Below are 23,963 nucleotides of genomic sequence, written 5' to 3'. Positions count from 1 at the left end.
TCTAAAAACCATCCAAGTTTATTAAATTTTTTACACGATAATCCTGTAGATATTATAGCTTTATCAGAAACCTTCAAAAAACCAAACCATTCTTTTAAACTAAAAGGGTATAAGATTATCCGACAGGATCGTGCAAATGGCTTTGGCGGTGTTGCCATTGCAGTTCGCCAAGACATTAAATTTATAAATTTTCCTATTACTTTTGCATATAAAAAAGATTTAGAACTTTGCGCAGTTAAATTTCCATCCTTAAATATCATACTAGTATCGGTGTATAAACCACCTAAATTAAATGTTTCTAAATCAGACTGGTCAAATATCTTTCGGCAATTTAATTCTCCTGTTATCTTCTGTGGCGATTTTAACAGCCATCATACACTTTGGGGATCTCATATTAATAAAGCTTGTGGTAATCAATTAGTAGAAGCCTTAGATGACAATAACTATGTTGTTCTCAATAATGGTAAACCAACTAGAATTTCTCGTCCAGAAGAGCTACCTTCGGCGGTAGACATTACATTTTGCTCTGCTGGTTTGGCTAGTGATTGTTGTGTATGGGATGTCGTACCAGATGCGTTAGGTTCAGATCATTGCTTAATCAAATTTGAAATTATTAGGGATAGAGTTATAATAAATAAAAATCCAGCATCTAAATGGAATGATAAATTAGCTGATTGGTCTGCATACTCCACTATACTGGAAAATTCGTTAATTAGGACAAACCAAAATCTAAACTCCAATCTACTAAGCTTCTCTATTTTTATGGAAAAGGTCTCAGATGCAGCATCCGCAACTATTCCCCTAAAAAGAGCAAGACAACAAGTAACTCAACGTCCAATATGGTGGGATACCGAATGCTATGATATGTTTCGTCGCAGAAAAGAAGCCCTGAACCAGTATAAACGTGTCTCAAACTATACAAACTATTGTCAATATCAAAATGTAGCTAGTCAAACTAAATTACTATTTTCTAAAAAAGCTCGAGATAGCTGGATATCTTTCATAAGCAATATTAATAAAAACACGCACCCTACTAAAATTTGGCAATTTATAAAAAAAATATCAAAGACTCAACGGGATCGGGCAGTATATCAGCTGATATGGTGGACGATTTTTTTGAGTTTTTTATTCCCAAATTTGCATCAAATAAAATCGACTTCAGTAAATTCAATAGTAATGTAGCATGCAATGAATCATTTTATATGCCTATCAGTTTGGAGGAATTACGATTAGCAATCAAACAATCTAAAAGTACAGCACCGGGATTTGATAGCATTACATATAAAATGATTGAATACTTGCCTGAAATTGCTAAAGGATTCTTTTAAATATTTTTAATAGTTGGTGGTTGCAAGGATTATATGACCAAAGTTTAAAAAAAACTGTAATTTGCTTACTTGCTAAACCCAACAAAAATTTAAGTCTACCTAACTCTTACAGACCAATTTCATTAATATCATGCATTACAAAAACATTTGAGAGAATTATCAAATTAAGAATTGAATTGCATTTTGAAAGTAATTGTTTATTACCTATTAATCAGTTTGGATATCGCAGAGGCAAAGGCACCTCTGAAGCATTAGCTCAATTAGTTTCCGACATTCAGAATGCACTTTCCGTTAATCTTATAACGGCATGCTTGTTTTTAGATATTAAAGGGGCTTATGATACTCTGGATATTGATATTTTAACTGTTCAGCTCATAAAATACGGTCTAAATTATAAATTCGCACAAAGAATCACAGATTTGTATAGGGACAGAGAAGTTTTCATTCGAGATTCAGAAAATCACATTTACGGCCCTCGATTATTATCAGTCGGAATTCCGCAAGGTTCAGTCCTAAGTCCAGTACTTTTTAATATCTATACTGCAGAATTGCATGACATGTTAAATGAAACAAATAATACAATTAAAATTATTCAGTATGCAGACGATTTCTGTATATACAGCAGCCGTAAATCATATAATGAGTGTTTATGCGATTTGGAACTGATAATGCAATGTGTAAAAAGATGGTCTATGGCTTTTAATTTCACGTTATCCCCTGAAAAATCTAGCATCACCTTTTTCACTAGACATAGGTTAAGTTCCCCTGCCAGTATAAATTTAAGTAATGTTGATATTAATGTATCCTCTCACCATAAGTGTCTGGGCGTGGTTTTGGACAAAAAACTAACCTGGACACTCCATGTGAATCACATTATCAACAAATGCGAGAAAGGTTTAAACATGCTTCGTTGCATATGTAAAGCTAGATGGGGTGCCGACCCAAAGATAGCATTAATGTTCTATAAATCGTATATTCGGTCAATCATTGATTATGGATGCTTTTTATATGGTTCATCGTCAAAATCTAATTTATCAAAAATCGATCATATTCAGTATAAGGCAATACGTATATGTATTAGTGCGTTTAAGTCAACGCCATGTGCTGCAATTCTAGCAGAAGCGCAGGAACCTCCTCTAAACCTTAGAAGAGAATTCTTGTCTAATAAGTTTCTATTAAAGACCAGGACTTTAGATTCACATAAATTATTAAGTAAGATTAACAGTCTCACTGAATATAACTTAACAAATTCTTATTGGAGAATTAAAACTTCTCCCCCTCTTACAGATGCTTATCTAGAAACTAACAACTTTAGCATTAACACTAAACAAATATTACCCATATATAACCTTTCTATTGAGGAAATCGCAATCTTTCCAAAGATCATAAAACCTACATATAGAAACTTACCATGCCAAAACAATATAATTATAAAATTAATCTTATCTGAATTTTCTAATTATAAATACAGTGAAACCTCAATAAGTCGGATTAATCGGGACCGCGGCCGATCCGGGTTATCGAAAATCCGGGTTAGCCGGAGAATATGGTAAAAATTAGTAAAATAAATATTTTTAATAGGAAAATACACATTATAATTGCAAAAACATGAAATACATGCACAGTACATCTAAATTACGTACAGTGGTATACACTATTGTTTATTTCTTGGTAAAAAACTCAGTCAAAGTGAAAACATGTTTGTTTTGTTTGATGAAAATCGGTCCGGGTTAGCCGGATTTCCGGGTTGTCGGGGGCCGACTTATCGGGGTTCCACTGTACATCTATACAGATGGTTCAAAAACATGTAATAGTGTAGGTAGCGCTTATTATGTTTCTAATATAAAAAGTGGTAATTATTTTAGACTGCCTAAATGTACATCTATCTTCACTGCCGAACTTTATGCTATTGAAAGAGCCCTAACTTACGCGGTTGAACAGAACTTTGGAGACACGGTTATACTATCAGATTCTTTATCTGCTCTTGAGGCAATATCACAACCAATAACCAAAAAACACAACAATGAGTTGTTATGCCATATTAGAAAGACAATCGCTCGATTTAAAAATAATAGTAGTGACTTGGTCTTTATCTGGGTAAAAGGACATGCTGGAATCAAAGAAAATGAGATAGTGGATGAAATGGCAAAGAATTCGGCAACTTTAAATGAAATAGTAGATTTAACAATCTCCAGCGATTACATTCCAGAATTGCATAAAAAATTAAGAAAGAAATGGGAAACTATTTGGCTTAAGTTTGTACAAACTTCGAGGAATCCATACACTTACATATACCCACAACTTCCGCAAAATATCCCACATATATTTGATTATCACGTTACTCGGTTTTATTCCACATCCCTAAGTCGCTTAAGATTAAACCATGGCAATTTTCCTGCACATTTAGCTAAAATAGGAATGCGTATCAACTCTCTCTGTTCATGTGATAACTACTCTACTGCAGATTTAAATCATATAATCTTTAATTGTAAACTTAATAAAAACCATACGAAAGCACTAATTGCTAGACTTCAGGAGCGGAATGTAAGTTTACCGCTGAATATTTCACATCTACTAAGCTTCAATACCAAAACTATTAATGATATTATCATACAATTTCTTAAAGATTCTAAAATAAAAATTTAATATGACATCTTCAATCTTCAACTTTCAAATATCTGTGGCAAAAAGTTTATCTAATGCCATCCCCTCTTTGTGAACACACACACACACAAGACCTACATTTATTTACTCTTTGAGATATTTCGTATCACTAATACTTACTTTTTAAGTTATTTTGAAAAAAGGCATTTTTCCACAAATAAAAATTTTTTTTTATTATGAAACCAATTTTTTCAAAAATAAGAACTTTGAACCGGTCAAACTTACAGATCATACATATAAACAATAAATATTTAAAGTAAATGTTAAAGCGCTAACGATAAATTTTATTTGGGGTGCGAAATAGCGGCAGATTTTCATGATTTTTTCACCAAAAAAAAGGGCCAACTTTATTTGAGCGTAACTCGTATAGTTTTATTGCTAGAAACTTTTATAAAAAATAAAAATATGGCTTTTTTTTTAAGTACATATTTAAAAAAAGTGTTGGCCGGAAAAAGAGTTTTTCCCGAAAGGTGCTTTGGTTTTTTTCCCGATTTGGAATTGGACGAATAAGAATAATTTTTCATGAGCTTCAACTGTGCTTTTACTGTGTCGATAGACTTCATGAATAAGTACACCATTTTTTTGTATCTTATAAGTTACATTTTTGCTACACATATTTTTTCGATATCTAATACTTAATTCGATAAATATTTATTTTTGAGTTATTTGCGAAAGACTCGTCTGAAAACCTTGTTTTTTTGTTAAAAATAAACATTTTCATTCGCAAGTGACTTGAAGAGTATTTTTTTTATTAATGGCTTTGACATAACATAGCCAATTAGCCAGACTATTTGTTTTTTTTTTGTATGGTATTACAATAACAATTTTAAGTTAATATCTAAGCCTACTTATTATCTACTTATTATCCTACTTATTAAAAGTATTTCATAGATAAAGAAGCTCTATAGAACAAAAGTTGCTTATAATTAGTCAATTTATGCGTTTCCGGACTTATTTTAAACGCATATTTTTCACCCCAACGAGGGGTGTCACCCCCCGAAGTAAAATCAACGAACGGCATAAGTCCAACTTTGAAGTGGAGTGTAACTAGAACCTAAATCCAAATTGTCAAGCAAATGCGTCCGTCGTGACGCTGATAATTTCAGTCCAAAACTTTCATTTACTGAGCTATTGGTGTATTCATACATTGTTTATGCATCTTTATTGGTATAGAATAAAATACAACAAAAATTACTAAATTATTACATTAGTACATAGTATTATTCTATAAGATGAACAATTTTCTTTGTGCACTATGTACTATCATCGAATATATCTACAATTTTATTAATTCTGATGGACAACTTCATTTTCAATACTGCACTGATTAAAAAACGTATGTATGCAAATAATATAACAACACATTTTTACATATATTAGACGACAAGATGGGGCCCTTGACATATTGGGGCCCCCCGTAAGCTTCATGCTGTGGGGGCCTCTGTTACGCCTCTGGATAATTGTATCGAAATACTAAACGTAGGTAAAGATTAAAGAGAAAACCCATTTATAGATTTAGAAATATTGTTCTAAAATTCGGCAAATTGGAATTCTCAAATCTTTCAATAGTCACGTACAAAGCATTATAGTTTATTGTCGTCACCATAAAAGTTCGTGAGACCGGAAAGGATTAAGTTTCTAGATATGAGATAATCAACTTGCCGAACACGCCTATTTAGAAATTTACGCTTTTAAATTTAACACACAAAGTAAAATCATATACCTATAACAGATTTTTCCATAATATCAGACGACAAGATGGGGCCCCCCGCAAGCTTCACGCTGCGGGGGCCTCTGTTACGCCCCTGAATGGACTGTATTATTTGGAGTTTCTATTTAGTACGTAAAAGATAAGAGTAATACGATACAAACTTTTATTTCTTCACGCACTATAGGTAACAGGAACAAGTATGGGTGACAATATCGAATATGTTGTTACACTAATTTTAAAATTTCGCAATCGCTGTGACAAATTCTGTTTCTTCAATTTAATATTTGAGATTCAGAGGGAGAGGAGATTTTTCGGCGAGACTTTTCTAATAACAGACTTTTTCCTGATTTTTGATTTTTGTTAATAAATAAACTGATTAGCAACGCAGAACTCGATCTGTGACGTTAATAAATGCTCACGTCACACAATAAAATATACAAAATGCGAAGAAAGATTTTATTGCACGAACACTTTGAAATTTACAGGGTTGGAAACAAATCAGGTTTCAACCACTCTGCTTCGTTTATATTCCCACGGTCTCCAATTTATAAGAATTTTGTTCCATCGTTCTTTTTTTTGTCTTATTGTCGAATTGAATTCTATGAAACTAAAATTAAAACGGACCGCCTTGTAAAACTTACATGTCAAAAATATTTAAGTAGATGTTAAATACATTGTTAACCTTTTGTTTTTGTCTAGAGCATGATGATAATACAGTAATTTTGGCAAGCGGACTCATGAAACAGTTTGACATGTCTTAAACACGAAACAAATTTATTTTCTTAAAAATAATAACCGATAATGATGTTTGTTGGGAAATTGTTAACTGAACACTCGTGTGAGAGTTTCACACCAATCGGGCTAGACAAGATCTGTTTAGAAATGTTTTCACATCAATTATTTAATTGTGCTGGTAATTTTGCTTTTAAAATTATTGAGGACATTTGTAATACCAGGAGGTATATGATATAAGAACGCCATGGCGAACAAACGCATTTTGTTCTATAGTTAAAAACAATTTTTATGTCAAGACTAAAATCTAATTATTTATGTCATAATTATTGTTTCATTATATTTAAGATATACCGCCTGAAGATTGAAGTTTTAGCATTATCAAGGTGTTAGTCTTCCAATGTTTAACGGACTTCAATAGTTATGTGAATTTTTTTTTTTTTCAATTTTGAACCATAGTGTATACTTCACTCTTCTTTCTACCATTCTCAATGTCTTTATTAGTACAATAAGCTGCACAGGAGTTATCTGTATTGAACCTGGTTCTGAGGTTCTTTAACCAGGATGTTCTTCTTCTTCCTGGACCTCTTTTTCCAAATGTTTTTCCTTGAAAGGTGGCTTGTAGGAAGGCATACCTGGATTCATTTAGAGATTTGGGGGGAGAAATTCTTCTCGAAAAAGTGTACATATATTACAGCATAATTCCAAGCGATTAGACCAACGTATTAATGATATTAATCCACTAGAAAGAAGACTTTACGGAATTCTAAAACTATAGATATATAAGCCACCTCTCTCATTTGAATAAAATTTAGTATGTAGTATGTAGCATATCAAAATAGTTACCTGTAGACTAGAAAATAAACTGAAAATCTATCAACTAATAGAACAAGCTTATATTCATTCAGGTGTCGCTACCAAAGATCATTCTATAGCGCTAAAAACCTTAATAGACAAAACCATATAATGCAACCGTTCACTAGTAAGTACTTAGTTTTTCGATGCGATACAGTCAAACACAATAAATTATTAAGGCTCTAACCGCAGTGTCGTATGAATTCCACATACGCTCACTTTATAAAATATATAAAAAAAATCAACAGCAAGTACGCAACTCCATGAAAAAACTAATATTTCCCATTGAACAGAGGTGTTGGACAAGGAGACACCATGTTACCCAAGCTCTTCAAGAACATAGTTCTGAAGTACGCTTTCAAAAAATGTAATTGGTACAAGACTTTGATAAATTATATCGACGGACAAATGCTTAACAACATTTGATTTGTCGACGATATTGTCCTCATTGCAGATTATTTACAAACACACAGACATGTTGCCTTATTGAGAATATACAGGTGCCCTCAAAGGCAACCAAAGAGGTGGGATTGCAAAGAAACAAAATAAGTCAAATTTTATGACATCGATAAAAATATATGTATAATTAGAAGAAAACAACACCATAGAGGAGTTCACACAATAAAGTTATTTAGGTCGTGACTGGTGGACCTTAAGAAAGCGTTTGACAGGGTCAAATTAAAGAACGTTTTCCATTTGTTATACTCAAGAGAGGTACTATACGCAGGACTAATTAACACGATCGAAAACATCTACCAGAACAACACAATAAAAGTAAAAGTAGGAGATGAACTAACTGACCCAATTGAAGCTGGCAGTGGGATAAGTCACGGAGGCTCCTTGAGTCCTTTATTATTCAACCTGATTTCCTGATCATGGATGAAATAATAAAAAAAGTAAGAACTAAAAAAGGATACCAAATGTAAGAAAAACAACTTAAAATAATCTGCAATGCAGACGATGCAATACTAATCTCTCAAAGTGAAGATGTTCTACAACGTATGCTACACCAATTTAATATAACCGCCAGAAAATTTAACACGTTAATATCACCAAAAAAGACAAAATGCATGGTTATAACAGCAAATCCAATACGATGTAAATTGGGGCTGGAGCGTCAGATAATAGAACAAATTAATGATGGAGTTTAAATATCTACATCACACTATCCAGCTACGGAAGGTTCGAAACAGAAGTGGAAGATCAAGTGAATAGAGCAAACAGTGCCGCAGGTTGACTGAATTACACAATAGGAGAAATAAAAATATCGGAAAAGAAATGAAGGGTAGAAGAAGAAGAAGGTCGTGACTTAAAAATCACCAGACAACCAGACAGAAGAAAAACAAAGAAGAATTGGTCTAGGTTCTGTTGCATACGGCATATTGAAGGACACATTCAATAGTGAAATCCCTATTAGCCTTAAGAGGAAGGTATATATTAGAAACACTAGCCCTCACTAAAAATAATGCAAATAAACTAAGAATAGCATAAATGAAAATGAGAAGATCAATATTGGTAATTAAACGGACCACATTAAGAATTAAGAAATTCGCAGAAGAATGAAAAGGAGATATACGGAGAATAGAGTATAACTGGGTGCAATTTGCGCAAAATAGACGTTAAAAACGTCTCTTTATTTTTTATAACAACTAGAGAACGTGTGTTGTGTGTGTTTTGTGTTTTATTGGCACTGGTTTTCTCAACCAACTGGCCAGTCAATTTCATAATGATTTTTTAGACTATAATTTATCACTAACTCAGGGGAGTAATGTGTAGTGTGTGTGTGTTGAGTAAGTGTCTTGTTACTTTGCAAATTCGACGTCATTGTATTTGTAAAGAGACACTAATTGTATCCGAACGTCTGCGGTCCCTCCGGTGAGTACCGATCCCTCAAGGGCAGAAACTATCTTTATTTATTAATTTATAATAAACGAAAAATTCTTGACCCTGGTGAGATTCGAACTTACGGCCATTCGGACCTTTCGATCCAAAGGTAGGCACTCTTACCACTGAGCCACAGAGGGGGATAGCTAGAGAACGACTGGATTGATTTGGCAAATTTTGATTTTTAAGTATTTTTAAAAGTCCAAGGGATTATTAAAAGGTGAGAAAATATGATTAAATTGTAAGGAGGATAGTAAAAACAACAATTTTATATTGACATACAAACATGTATATATTTTATTATCATTTGGATTGCTTTCTGATTAATCTTTTTACTGTAATGTAGCAAAATGTTCTTTCGACCAAACAAGAGTCAGCTTGTGGAACTTAATTGACAAACTGCCCAAATTTTCGCTCATAATGTTCATAATTGTGTCATGTGCGTTATAAACAATTTAATTCTTTAAAAGGTGAAAGATGCTACATCATTCTACATCAGTTATTTTTAAGTAAATAATTAAAAATTAATATACTTTTTTAAAAAGGCCTTAGAAATATACGTCCATCAAGTTAGCAGAACAAAGTCAGGAGAACACAGTTATTCTTATACCATAATTAAGTGTAAATAAAATGCAAATTTAATGTTCCAAGAAAAAATGTATTGCTCTTTTTTTTTAAAGTTATCGCATGTTCTGCTAACTTGATTTCAAGCTAGCAGATCAGAACAGTAGATCAAAAATTAATAAATCATTTATAATTTAATACCATAGTATTATTTGCATTAAATGCAAATTTAATGTTCAAAAAAAAATTTGTTGCTCTTTTTTTTAAGTTATCGCATGTTCTGCTAACTTGATAATCAAGCTAGCGGAACAGTAGTTCAAAAATTTGATAAATCATTTATAATTGAATGCCAAAGTATTCTCTAAATTAAATGCAAATTTAATGTTCCAAGAAAAAATTTTATGCTCTTTTTTTAAGTTATCGCATGTTCTAGGGGAGAGTTGGACAAAACCGGGTACCACTCCAAAAACCGTCTGTATCTTTTGCTATGTGAGAGTAGCAAATGTTTTGCTGCAGATTGAAATATTCTCAAATGACTTAAGTTTGATATGCCAATATCAATTTTTAAAAATATTCTTAGATTTTTAATTTTTTTTATTTTAATGAAAATATTGCAAAATACTCGGTTTTGTCCAACCGGTATGATAAAACCGGGTAGTAACTTAATTACCATGTAAAAAGACTAATGGGCAGAAAATAAAATATTTATTAAAAGTATGTGAACAAAAATCGAAAATCTATGAACAGAAGTCACAAATAAAAACTTAATCTACATCATCATAGGCACTACAGGCGTCATAAGCCCATTTGGTGCAAGACACACATTTTATCCAGCCTTCTTTCGCATTATAATTTGAAAATAGTTAATTGTAATATAGACACGCATCGTCATTATTATCTTCTTCCTCTAAACTCTCCAAAATTTTGTTTTTGGTACAGCCCTTTTTACCACGTTTTTTCTTTTTTTTTTGTCCAGTTCATTTAGTTTTAATTTTTTTACGACTGGAGATTTTTTTAAATTTTTCCAACTAACTTTCTTACTAGCTTCTTCAAGAGAAGAAGCCACATGTTATAGTTAACTAAAAGCAAAAAACCACTGCAGAAACTGGAAGTAACAACAGGTCTGATAAAATCGGGTACCCGGTTTTGTCGATTTTCGGACTACCCGGTTTTGTCAAACTCGTAAACAAGACATTAAATGTTTTTTAAATTTTTAAGTTATGAAATAATATTCAAAATTTTTGGCCAAATTAAAGGCAATATACTAGGTTACATGTATTAAATTTTCAAATGGCCATTAATTATTCATTAGAGGAGAAAAGAGCTATAAACTTACCTTAAAAATCGAGTTTCCTGCATAAAAAAACAGGTGAGGTCTTACTGCTCCGGCACAGATGACTCAAATGAGGTAGAAATGAATACACACGACTGTTGGTGGTAAAGGGACACTAATTTTAACATTGTCTAATAGATAGCAGCAGACAGTTAGAAGAATTAAGGGGTACCCGGTTTTATCAACCTACCCGGTTTTGTCCAACTTTCCCCTACTACTAAAATCTACTATATTTTCTACCAAATTCTAAAATCTACTAGATTTAAAATTTTCCCACTAAATCACAAGAAATTCTACTAGATCTAGTAGAAAATCTACTAAATTGGCAAACCTGGGTACAAAAACTGCTATTGTGCAGTGAAGAAGAATGGCTCTAGAGTTTCTAATCGCATCTGCTTTTGGTAATAATTAGGTATTGGTAAAATTCCCACGGTTTATTAACTTCTTAATAATAAAATTTAATGTTCCAAGAAAAAATTGATTGCTCTTTTTTTTATTTATCGCATGTTCTGCTAACTTCATAATCAAACTAGCAGAACAGTAGTTCAAAAATTGAAAAATAATTTATAATTGAATGCCAAAGTATTCTCCGAATTAAATGTAAATTTAATGTTCCAAGTAAAAGTTTATTGCTCTGTTTTTTTAAGTTATCCCATGTTCTGCTAACTTGATAATCCAGTTAGCAGAACAGTAGTTCAAAAATTGATAAATCATTTATAATTGAATACCAGAGTATTCTCTGAATTAAATGTAAATTTAATGTTCCAAGAAAAACTTTATTGCTGTTTTTTTTAAGTTATCGCATGTTCTGCTAACTTGATTTCAAGCTATAATAATATAATAATTACTACCAAAAGCAGATGCGATTAGAAACTCTAGAGCCATTCTCCCACACTGCACAATAGAAGATTTTGTACCATATTCAGGATTGCCAATTTAGTAGATTTTCTACTAGATCTAGTAGGATTTCTTGTGATTTAGTGGGAAAATTTTAAATCTAGTAGATTTTTGAATCTGGTAGAAAATATAGTAGATTTTAGTAGTAGAACATGCGATAACTTCTTAAAAATAAAAAAGCAATAAATTTTTTCTTGAAACATTAAATTTGAATTTAATTCAGATAATACTTTGGCATTCAATTACAGATAATTTATCAAATTTTTGAACTACTAACTGCTCTGCTAGCTTGATTATCAAGTTAGCAGAACATGCGATAACTTAAAAAAAAAAGAGCAATAAATTTTTTCTTGGAACATTAAATTTGCATTTTATTTACAGTTAATTATGATATAAGAATAACAACTGTGTTCTGCTGACTTTGTTCTGCTAACTTGATGGACGTTAGAAATATTGACAAAGCACCTATACTGCCATTTGAAAACGACCGCTTTTTCTCAAATGGGATAAAAAAATAATAGAATTGTTAATTGTTTAAAAACTACCTACTCCACATATCGGGCCCGTCTTTTGCACATAAATATGTGCAAATTATAAGTAAAACCTCAATATAACGGACTAATCGGGGGGACGGGATGTCCGTGAAAGCCGAAAGTCCGTCATATAAAAATGTTGTTTTTCTGAAAATATGTATTGTATTTAGTTACAGTGTACAAATCTGTAAGTTAAAAAAGGAAACAAGTTTTGTTTGCTACTTTTTTACTTTTGTACTTCATCTAAATAAGCGATGTATTTTTTGGCAAATACATACTATTAAATTTGCCATCTTCTGAATGTCAGAATATTTGTATTGTATTTGTATGTATTTTCTATAAAAGCAATACACATTTAACCTCTTTCGTCGGTATTTCCAGTTTCTTCTCTTGGAATTTTTTCACTGCAGGTACAAATTCCTTAAAAAACCAGGTTTTGAAAATATCTTTGGTCAAAGAATACATATCTCTCACAAGAACCGACACGGACGGCGATTCTTTTGTTGTTAGCATGTACTTAATTTTAGTATCGAGTTGGCAAGTGTACACGCGAGTACACTGAGAAAAGTCTCGCACATTTCTGGCGTGTATCAATAAAATTTTAGTTGCACTGAGAGAAAGGTTGCATGCACGGCCGGCTTTTGTTGACATTCTTAATATGGTGGAATTATTGTTGATTTACAAAAGGTTGCAAATACAACACAAAGTAATGGTGAGAATTATATTGATTAAAACCATGGATAAAATACCTTTTTTATCCTGATTTTAGCATTGACCAATAATAAAATATATTATAGTGGCGTGACATTCACTAATTATTCTTTTTGGCTTATATTGATACAACGGTACAAAATATAATTTGTTGTTTTCAGCAATTTTGAAAAAGTGTGAACAAGTTGGTGAGAATTTGAACGACTTGGTGTGACCTAATAGGCTGTCTGTCCGTCCGACCGCGAATATAACTCCTTCAGTCACTATACCAGGTAGAATGACAAATGAGGTGTCAAATGAAAGCTTATAATCCATGGATGGTACTCAAGGTGAGACATTTGACCTAGACTGTCTATCCGTCCGACCGGAAATGTAACTCCTCCGTCACTATACCAGGTAGAATTACAAATGAGGTGTCGAATGAAAGCTCATAATACATGGATGGTACTAAAGGTGGGAAATTTGACCTAGGACTTCCGGTTTTAGAAATACGACCGGAAGTACTCTTTTAAAGTCACCGCAATAGCACAAGTGATATATTATTCGACGCGCATTCGCAAGACGAGAACAAATACATACTTCTGGTTTCATGACTGTCTGTCCGTCCGACCGCGAATACAACTCCTCAGTTACTAATACAGATAGAATGACAAATGAGGTGTCGAATGAAAGCTTATAACCCATGGATGGTATTAAAGATGAGAAATTTGACATCGGACTTCGGTTTTAGAGTTACAACCGTAGGTACTGCTTTAAAGTTACTCAAAATATGATATGAATGTAAAACAAGATGACAAAATTAGTAAAATCGTAGATCAATCGACGCAAAGTTACACGAAGAGCTCCAATATCGACTTCCAGTTCTACTTTCGATTACTTTGGGTGAAAACCTAGGACCAATTACTTGTTTGTCGAGGTATTTCCTAATTCATTATATTCGTTATTTCGTAAAATAATCGAAAAATAACAGCCGTTGTAACCGTCACGGAATCCAATTCTTTTTGGATGACAAATGTTCGTGATCAACAACAAGAAACTGTATGTTAAAATCGAATGTCAATATTTTCAATTTTTATTGTCTTGGAAACCAGCCAAAACATTCCTAGACCTGGATCCCGCGTAAGAAAGAAAAGTTGATTAATAGCAAGCTGAAAATTTGTTAATAGCTTAACGGTGTCCAGTCGGACAAACTTTGATGCACGGGAACACTGGAACAGGGGAAGTTTTAACTGTGGAGCTTGATAAACGTGTCGTCCTGACAAGTTTATGATTGTGAACAATAGCAAGTTGTTTTTAAGTTTATTCGATAGCCAACGTTATGTAATATATGCGAAAATGTTTGTCCGACAAAAATGTTGGGCATTTTAACGAGTCCGACACGTAGAACATGTCACATCACAGGAATTATGTTGGTGATGAATAGCAGTCTGATTTTTGCATAAGAGTTTAATGAAAGGTTAAAAAAGCAATTGGAAGTTCTGCCCGACAAAATTAATGGGAAGTTTTCGTAGTCGGACATTCTAAACAGGTAAGATATAGACAAAAATGCTGGTGATAAATAGCTTTCCGACAAAGACGAAATTTAATTAAGTAAATTATTCCTTACCAAGAATGACTATTGTCGGAAAAAAATAAGGGGTAGATTTTGTAGTCGGACAATTTAAAAAAATAATTTTTGAAATTTCAATAAGGGGTGATTATTCTATGTCAAAAGTACCTGCAATCAATTACAATCGATATCTTTCGATTTATCTCAACATCATTTAGATACCTCACTGTTATACATTTATAGTAGATCAGGCAAATTATATTATGGATTGAGTGGTCTAGCTATCTTTGTCTGCCACATGCGCGGGATCGCTTGGTTAAAAGAGATAGATAGACCACCTATCGACTTTTTGCACTGTATTCCCTGTCTACCCGTATGTCTATGAATACATTTCCATTTAAGAAAAACTGTCACTTTTGACAATAATTCATAATAAATTGCAATCGTAACTTCAAATTTAAACTAATCGCTTTATTTTGGCAGCAAATTATTCTTGCCATGTGATATATGAATTACATTATTATTTCATTTGTAGAAAGTTGATAAAAATTACGTTATACAATTTTAGTAATAATTTATTTAGGTACCCTTTTTCAATCAAGCAAAGCATTATAGCAACGAAGAATGATATTCAATAGAAATTTCACAATTATCTGGCAACTGAACCTCATTGAATTGATGACCAAGTATTTTACTAACTTTGTAAAATGTTCGAAAATTACTCAAAAATGTTCCGTTGAATGGTTTCACTTTTGATTTTTCGACTTAAAATTTAAACTGTTGACACTCAAAAATAGACACAAAAACACTCCATAGTTAATATAAATTTTAATTTCCAACACACGTGGCAAACAGAAACTCAGAGACCAATACTACTTTCTATAGCACAAAGTGTCACACTGACAAATGCAGCCTTCTAATACATACTTCTGAGCATAATGTGTCATATTTACGTATATTCTTATAAGCACCGAAGTTTTAGACTCTTCACATTTTTCAATGTCGTTTACAGGATTAAGATTTGAGTATGGAAAAAATGTATATGGGCCATTCCACGAACATACGCCTGTTTTGGATTACTTCGACAACGAATATTTTACTGTGTAACATAAGAAGTACTAAAGTAAATGGCGCTAATAATTATTCCAATAAACAACAATGTAATTTGCAATTTACTTTCGTTCTTCTTATTTTGAACAGTAAAATATTCGTTGTCGAAGTAATCCAAAACAGGCGTATGTTCGTGGAATAGGGTATACAACGTTTTTTGTAGGAAATTTTCTGTACTTTCTGATGCGCCTAATTAGAAAACCCAAGAGATTGCTTTCACATGTTCTTTGACATTTTTTATTGTCATTTTGAGAATATCTAGATCAAACTCCACCCAAAAAAATAATTGTTTTGCAATATATACATGCATTGATACTTACCTCATTGTTTTTGGAGTGTGCATGTATATATATGCACATGCAAATATGTGAATATAAATAATAATATACAACTAAAATAGCTTTATCAATATGTGACCAAGTCATTCTGAAAAAATGTTTTTTATTTATTTCCTTCGATTTGCCCAAACTTTTTGTCCGACATATAACTTTTTGCGTTACAAAATATAATTTGTACATAAACAAATCAAAATTAGCTTGCTATTTATCACCAACATTTTTGTCTATATCTTACATGTTTAGAATGTCCGACTAGGAAAATTTCCCATTCATTTTGTCCGACAGAACTTCCAATTGCTTTTTTAACCTTTCATTAAACTCTCATGCAAAAATCAGACTGCTATTCATCACCAACATAGTTCCTGTGATGTGACATGTTCTACGTGTCGGACTCGTTAAAATGCCCAACCTTTTTGTCGGACAAACATTTTTTCATATATTATATAACGTTGGCTATTGAATAAACTTAAAAACAACTTGCTATTTTTCACCATCATAAACTTGTCAGGACGACACATTTATCATGCTCCACCGTTAAAACTTCCCCTGTTTCAGTGTTCCCGTGCATCAATGTTTGTCCGACTAGACACCCTTAAGCTATTAACAAATTTTCAGCTTGCTATTAATCAACTTTTTTTTCTTACGCGGGATCCAGGTCTATCCGTACATTCCAGCCAAAACCAGCCAGTACATTCTTTAAAGTCGAATATCGGGGTAAATAAATAAAAAACCAATAAGTATTGTACTATTTTATTTCTATAAATATAAAGATGTAATAACTGAAAAAATATATATAGTATACAATAAAACCTAATAAGCAATCGAGAAAAGAGAAAAAGTAATTTTTTTAAATAATATGTATATGGAAACGTTTTGATCATTATGGTCAGAAGCTTATATTCCATATGAAAGCAGTCTTTAGCTTTTTTGTTGGAACGCAAGTATAATCAAGAGAATGTAAACCTATTATGAAGAGTGTATTGTCAATTATCAAGCATTAACTTGAATGTTGAAACAATTTCAAGTGATATTGGATCAAACTTTTTGAATTAGCTAAATTATATAATGTTACTCCTGAAAATCCTGAATTTCAAGTAGTCAGTCATAAATTGTTTTATATATTTGACCTATTATTGTTTTATACAAACTACAGAAACAATTTAATGAAACATAGTTTATTAAATTTAATTTAGGTTTGCTGATAAAAGTACTTTATGGAAGTTTTTGTGAGTATTGGATTCTCAACTTTTTAAACACAGTACGTGGCTTGTGGAATGAACACATATAAAATATGACTTTGTGCTCTTCCTGCAGATGCATTTGGTACAGTAGAGGTCAAAGAAAGGTTAGAGAATTTGTATGATATTTTAGATTCAAATTCTTTGTGAAATCCCAATAAATACAAAATTATTTTTTTATACGATAGTTTATAGTTCATGAAAAAGCTTAAAATAATTAATTCACATAATCAAGATATCTCAAAAAGAATTAAATTGTATAAATGTTGGAAAATAACAAATTAATAGTTGTAGGCTATATAAGAAAATATATATAGAAAATAAGTCTATACAAAATATTATGAGCTACAAACTGATACAAAAACAAAATACTAACGCCAAGTCAAGCCAAACAAACAACTGTGACAACAAACGCCGATCCTGTACAAGACAAATGTCACCAAAATTATTTGCTATTCATACAAATTGAGAAATGGCCGATCTGGCACATGCGCATAAAAATTTAGTTCATAGATAATCCGTTTGTGTCGGTTCTTGGGAGATATGTATTCTTTGCTTTGGTGAACCATGCCTTATTAGAGCTATAATATGAAATAGGCAGATGATGCATTATATCTTTGACAGCGCTAGGTTTACGAGATTTGCCAACAATTATAGCAGTCAATCCATGCGATCCATCGGCGTTAGCACAAAGCAGTGCCGAGATCCTGTCCTTGCTGATTTTTCTTCTAGAATTCAATTTTTCATATTTTTTTGCATTCAATTTTTTTTTTACATTTGATCGGATTTTTTGTCCGTTATATCCGAAGTCCGTTAAATAGAGGTCCGTTCTATCGAGGTTTTACTGTAATTACTTTCATGATTAATTTCCAATTACTTTTTGTTTACCAAAATTTTGTAATTTAGATAGTTTCATTTTAAGGAGCAAGTACTTTCAAGAAAGTCGTCTGTTCAACTTTTTCATCTGCAATGCTTAGTTTTTTCCTAATGTTGAAATGAATAGAAAAAGTCACTTATGACGCAGTAAAAATTCTATGCCCACGTGATGGTACGCCTTTTATATTTAATTCCACCAGATATTCCAGTTGAACAAAAGCAAGCAGTAGTTTTTCGATTTTTAAATGCTTCATTTCCTGGGGTAATATATTGAGGATTTAACAGAAATAAAAAAATATATTTACTTAAACTATTTAACAAACAGAATATAATCGAAAAAGGTAAGTACTAAAGCAATATCAGCACCAAGTAAAAGACGAGAAAAATTGTATGATTGACAAAATTTAAAATAATTGATTGATTAGACCGTTACTTGATGGAAGTTCATTTTATCTAACAATAAAACACTGAAAACGTTTGTTTTCATACTTTCACAAAATTTATTATAACTATGTGACTACAGCTGTTTCGGCAGAGTGCCTTTCTCAAGTGATTTAGTTTACTATGTGTTTGCCTTTTTAAAGTCTTTAACTGAAGAGGTTGAGGAGTGGGGAGCTGTTTGTCTCGAGTTGGTTATTCAGAATTATATCTGTATTTTTTAATTTATTAATTTCCATAGATTCTAGTAAAGATAGCTTAAGGCCTTTATTTTGAATATGCAAAATTTGAAACTATTCATTAAAAGAATGATTATGATCTAAAAGGTGAAGTGCGTATGCACAAGTGTCTGATTTTCTATTGTTGAAAGCCCTTTTGTGTTCTGCTATCCGTTTGTCGAAGGTTCTGCCAGTTTGACCGATATGAGTTTTAGGATAGTCACCACAAGTTAGTTTGTGAACAACTACAACTACAGAGTGGTGTCTACAAACTAACTTGTGGTGACTGTCCGAAAACTTACATCGGTCAAACTGGCAGAACCTTCGACAAACGGATAGCAGAACACAAAAGGTCTTTCAACAATAGAAAAACAGACACTTCTGCATACGCACTTCACCTTTTACATCATAATCATTCTTTTAATGAAGAGTTTCAAATTCTGCATATTCAAAATAAAGGCCTTAAGCTATCTTTATTAGAATCTATGGAAATTAATAAATTAAAAAATACAGATATAATTCTGAATGACCAACTCGAGACAAACAGCTCCCCACTCCTCAACCTCTTCAGTTAAAGACTTTAAAAAGGCAAACACATAATAAACTAAATCACTTGAGAAAGGCACTCTGCGGAAACAGCTGTAGTCACATAGTTATAATAAATTTTGTGGAAGTATAGAATACAAACGTTTTCAGTGTTTTATTGTTAGATAAAATTTAAAATGTGGGTAGAATTGTACTAATAAAATAAAAAGCCCACTGGAATTATTTATATCAAATTCCTCAGGTTAGATTTGAATTAAGTGATTTAGTTGAAAGGTACAATAATAATACTGTGGCAATACAAAATCATTTGCCTCGTATAAAATTTTATTGTTATTATTGGCCAACTTCACTTACATACCAGTTACTCGATTCATCATTTATTTCTTCACTAGCTTAAAGCGTTAACTTAGAAAAAACAAATCTAGAACTTTTTCGTGTCGATAGGGACCTTGAAGAACTTCTTAAATTGCTTTCCGGCCGCCGACAACATTCAGAAGTGAAGAAGCGAGCCATTGTGTGCCAATGGCAGATGAGGTCTCCTCAGTCTTCATTCCTCGGCGTCCTCAGAGTACCGCCAGATTACAAGAAACACTTTCGATGACTGTGGACAATCGTAAACTAGTCTCAATAAAAATTTACTTATTTTCTTTTTTCTATTAAATATTGTGATTATCTTACCTTATTCATAATTATAAGTTCTGAAAATGTGTGAGCCATTTCTTCTTCTTCTTTCTCAACCTATTTGCGTCCACTCCTGGACAAAGGCCTCCATATGAGTTCTCTACTCTTCTCTGTTTTGTACTATTTGGCGCCAGCTTTACCCACTTTTGCTTTGATGTCGTCCAGTCATCGTTTTTGTGATCTTCCTCTACTACGACTGTGCTCGAGTGATCTCCAAAGTACAATGTTTCTCGTCCACCTTTCGTTGTTTTGTGTGCCACGTGTCCTACCCAGTTCCATTTCATTTGCGCAATTCTTCTAGTTACATCTTCCACCTTCGTCCTGCTTCGCACATCCTTATTTCGTATATGTTCTTTCAGAAATTCTCCTAACATAACTCGTTCGATGGACTTCGAACTTTTATTATTTACAGTCATAGTAATAATCTTCTTTACTTTTTCGATATCATCTTTACTTTTTCATCTTAAGTCTAAACATTTTGTCCAGGATTTCGCAATGTATTTCTTTCTTGATTTTGTCAGTCATTTTTCATATTAGTTTTTCGTTTCCTGTGGGTTTATCGAGTATATTATGTACGTAAGCTTTGTATTTTTATATATAGACCAGGGCGGATATGTTTTGAGGTGGATGTGACATGTGGAATTCGGATTTTTGCAGATAAAGTTAAGTGACAACTTCATTAATTATAATTGACTTATGCTCCTTCTCAAATATGCCCGAAACATTAATAAAAAATAAAATGGTTAAAAATTTCGATAAACATCGAATTTTTTCTAATTTCTTTGCTTGTAACTATGGTAGGGGAGCCCAAGCGGGGATTTTTGCAGTTACTCGAGCGCGTCAGATTATCATATGGGGAGAAACCTGGTACCCTGCAGATGTACCTATACCATATATTGGCTCTTAACACAGGGGAGTTCGTTAAGGGGGGCCCGAAAAAAGAAATCTATCCTTAAAAAAACTCGAAATTGTCAGATTAAGATAAGGTAAGTTAAGTACATGCAAAAGAGTGTATATTTCAAAAATCTGACGATTTGATCCGGGCGTAAGGAAATGGGCGAGTCTTAAAGTTTCTCAAGAAAAAAGCGAATATTTCGCGAAATGAATGACAGATCGAAAAACTAAAAAATATGTGCTCAATATTTTTTAAAAATCTATCGAATGATGCCATATACGACTTCCTACGGAGAGGGGTGGGGGGTAAATTTAATATTTTAAATACGAATCCCGCGATATTTCGCGAAATGAACACCAGATCGAAAAACTGTAAAATACACTTATTCAATAGTTTTGAAAAATCTATCGAATGGCACTAAACACGACCCCCCATGGAGGTGGGGTGGGGGGTTACTTTAAAATCTTAAATAGGAGCCCCCATTTTTTATTGCAGATTTGGATTCCTTACGTAAAAATAAGTAACTTTTATTCGAAACATTTTTTCGCATTATGGATAGATGGCGTTATAATCGGAAAAAACGATTGTTGGAAATGGAAAATAAAATTAAAAAATGGCAAGCGCCCACTAAAATGGAAAACTTTACTAACCTTTTTTTGGTTTTAAGACCTACTCTTCACAACCCAATAGGTCCCTATAACGCTCGAGTGACTGCACATTTAGCATATTTTGCTCCCCTACCACTATAAAACAATTCATTTTGGAACAAAGTAGTACAGAAATAAAATAAAGATAATTAAATTTTGTATAATATACGACTGGTTAAAAATGTCTTAAATTATTAACCTTCCTGCAAAATGGCAATAAATAAAAAATAAGGGGGCAAAATAAGCCTGTTTTTGTTCAATGTTTTTCACCCACTTTGGTTGCACTTAGAACCTTCGTAATTCGCTTAAAAAATTCTTATGACATACTAAAAGCGTCCACCAAATTTTATTAAAATCGACTTAACAAATTTTGCATAATAATTTTTCAATCTAAATTTTTTTAAAAAAGTTCAAATATTTTAAAAACTTTCTGAACAAAAAGTAGGCCATTTTATAAGTTTACTATTTTTTTACATATAAACAGGCGCTTTGCCTATCTAATACACCTTACAGAATTAAAATCGGATTATTTAAGCAGCCTCAGTAATGTTTTAAAGTTATAAACAATTTTTTGGCTTATAAACAAATTAGTGCTGTCGCCAGGAGGGGGTGCAACGGCCTCCTTTATTTAGATGGAATTACCCAAGTTCTTTTTATGTATTTTGACACGTAGCACACGAATTTTTTGGCTAACAGTTGATCCGGATGTCCATAAGATTGTCATAAACAAAGAACTTGAGGAATTACATAACATCGATTTTTCGCAAAATAAAACATTTCTTGGCTAATTCTAAGCAAAAAATGTTCTTACAAGTTTTTTATTAGGATGCATAGTTTTCGAGATATAGTCGGTTCGTTAAATTCAGTACTCAGACACAACTGGCTAGTGATTTAATAAGCAATTTAGCCAATTTGGTAAAATTGGCAAAAAAAATCATTACTAAATAGTAAATAATTACTAAATAGTTGGTAATTTTGCCAATTTTGGCAAAATTGGCCAAAAACAAAAAAAATTACCTACTAAAATCACTAGCCAGTTGTGTCGAGTTTAGCGAACCGAATATAAACGCTGTTAGACCTTCAAAAAATCGAAAAATTGCAATTTTTGAACCCGAATGACTCTTGATTAAAAAATAAAATAGCATTTCTGCTGACAGCATTTGAAAGTTTAATTGAAATTATACTAGTTTTGATTATTTGCATTACTAAAAATTGATTTTTTTATTATTCGTTGTATTATTTGTTTATAAGCCAAAAAATTGTTTATAATTTTAAAACATTGCTGAGTGCCCTTAAATAAACAGATTTTAATTCTGTAAAGTGTATTAGATAGATAGAGCGCCTCTTGATATGATAAAAAATTAGCCAACTTCTAAATGGTCTACTTTTTGTTCAGAAAGATTTTTTTTTAAATTTGAACTTTTTGAAAAACGTTTAGATTGTAAATTTATTATGCAAAATTATGGTTTAAGTATGTTATAAGAAATTTATAAGCGAATTACTAAGGTTCTAAGTGCTACCAAAGTGGTTAAAAAACATTGAATAACAATAGGCGTATTTTGCCCCCTTATTTTGTATTAATTGCTATATTGCAGAAAGGGTAATACTTTAAGATATTTTTAACCAATGGTGTGTCAAACAAAATTCAATTATCTTTATTTCATTTCTGTACGACTTTGTTCCAAAACGAATCGTTTTAAAGTTATAAGCAAAGAAAGTAGAAAAAAATCGATGTTTTTCGAAATTAATTTTTTTATTAATGTTCCGGGCATATTTGAGAAGGGGCATAAGTCAAATACATACTCGAATATAATGAACCATTACAAAACATTGACCGCGAAAACCTTCAGTCACTGATATGGTTGTATAGTATGTAGTATAGTGGATATAAAGTAAGTAGTCTTCTACAGACCTAGTAGACTGACTGACTATTAAGGGCTTGGCAACTCTGTCCTACACTAGTTACTGTTTTTTACCTAGACTTAATTTCAAATATATGCAAATAGATTTGGGAGTTCATGGAGTTTTATTTCCAAACAACCTCCTCCCGCCCAGCCCCCCTCCCCAACTAAGTATGATATTTCACAAACGAAAATGGAATTACCTCAGGGTCATCTTGGTTATCTTACAATTATAAATATCAGTCGTCTCACAGATTAATACCAGTCACTATTAATATATAAGATCTAATATAGTACCTAACTCAAAAGATCAA

The sequence above is a fragment of the Diabrotica virgifera genome, chromosome 3 (assembly GCF_917563875.1).
Source record: "Diabrotica virgifera virgifera chromosome 3, PGI_DIABVI_V3a".
Lineage (NCBI taxonomy): Eukaryota > Metazoa > Arthropoda > Insecta > Coleoptera > Chrysomelidae > Diabrotica > Diabrotica virgifera.
Note: the sequence above shows the minus strand (reverse complement) of the source record.